We start from the raw sequence: 1,388 nt of genomic DNA, 5'->3' as shown, positions 1-1,388 counted from the left end.
TAGATTTTAGGACATGGAAAGAAGACAAATAATTGACAAATACATGGCAGAATCATAATGTGATAGGTGTATGTGTGTATATATTAATATCATATCCAGACAGAAGAAACATCATCATGAAAATGCCAACCTAACAAAAGCCCCCCACTTATAATGAACGCCATGCCGTGTCTGCACTATGATTCCATTCTCACAACTACTAAAAACTCATTTATTGTAGGTTTTTTTTTTTTTTTTTTTTTGTTTCTTGTATGGCCCCCACTCCCAATATCGACATTTGACCCCTCCAAGAATCCCACTGTATTTCTTTAATTTGCCCCACCTCTCTCTGTACACAATTCTCATTTTTTGTGGAACTCTGTGGTGTGGACCCATTCCTGGGGAAAGAGATCGATGTTACCAAAAGTTGTCCACTTTGGACATGTACACAACACAACCCAATTTCCCAAGTGAACAAACAAATTAAAGCAGGTAAGGTAATTTAATTCGAGTCAATTTAATTGATTCACTTTGTATTTTTCATAATTTATTAATTGCAAGAAAGGTTTATCTGGGGACCCCTTCGATGTGAACGTGAACCCATGCACCCCAGAACTTTCCTGGAGGTGATATTCCATTCAAAATCTTTGATCCTCATATCTCCCAATTGGCGTTTGGCTTCTTTCATAACTATTTGAATTCTAGAATATTATTGGTTAATTAGGATCATATATAATTCCACATCCATATATACATCATGCATGCATGTACAACAAATTAGGGTTTTTTATTTTCTAATTAAAGTAGTTAGCTTGTGTGGTTCTTCCAAGCATGCAATATTATTGCCTTGCCTTGCCTTGCATGGATTCATATATACTAGGTATCAATCTTTTGCTTCAAGGCTGGTGATTTCCTAGCCTACATTTTATGATATTAATTAACAGGGTTTGAGTGGAGGGTGATTGACATACATATATGTATATAACAAATGAGTTAATTGAATTTATAAAAGGTTGAACTCAATTGGATGGAGTTGATATTTGACACCTTCTTTTTGAAGCAAAGAAAATGAATTGAATGGGGGGGTCCTACATAAACTGCACTTTCCAAGTAAGTCAGGTGCTAATAAGAAGCATAAGTGGATTGAAGGCAAAGGCAAGTGCAAGTGCAAGTGCAAGTCCTATCTTGCTTCAAAGTGGAATCCGAAACCCAACTAAGAAATGTAAGAATGATTGGAAAGCAATAACTAAGGTGAAGAAGGAACATATATATATATATGATCGAGAATAAGTGTATAAAATAAAATATAGACACCATGCACCACCACTACCACCCAGGCCAGGCCAACACTTAATTAATTCCCCATTGGCAGTGCAGTAGCTGTAGATGGATGCGGCTGCAGCACCAGC

General features: G+C 36.5%; 1 long non-coding RNA gene across 1 annotated transcript; it reads right to left on the bottom strand.

Annotated features, from left to right (window-relative positions):
* Nucleotides 1-211: 211 nt before the first annotated feature.
* On the bottom strand, nt 212-1,388 carry LOC127247187 (uncharacterized). Its single transcript, XR_007837833.1, has 2 exons — nt 1,027-1,388; nt 212-377 (listed from the first exon to the last, which is right to left on the bottom strand). It is a non-coding gene; the product is annotated as an uncharacterized LOC127247187 (long non-coding RNA).

This window comes from Andrographis paniculata, unplaced genomic scaffold (assembly GCF_009805555.1).
Source record: "Andrographis paniculata isolate CXL003 unplaced genomic scaffold, ASM980555v1 Contig32END, whole genome shotgun sequence".
Taxonomy (NCBI): Eukaryota; Viridiplantae; Streptophyta; class Magnoliopsida; order Lamiales; family Acanthaceae; genus Andrographis; species Andrographis paniculata.
This window is presented reverse-complemented; position numbering and strand designations above follow the sequence as displayed.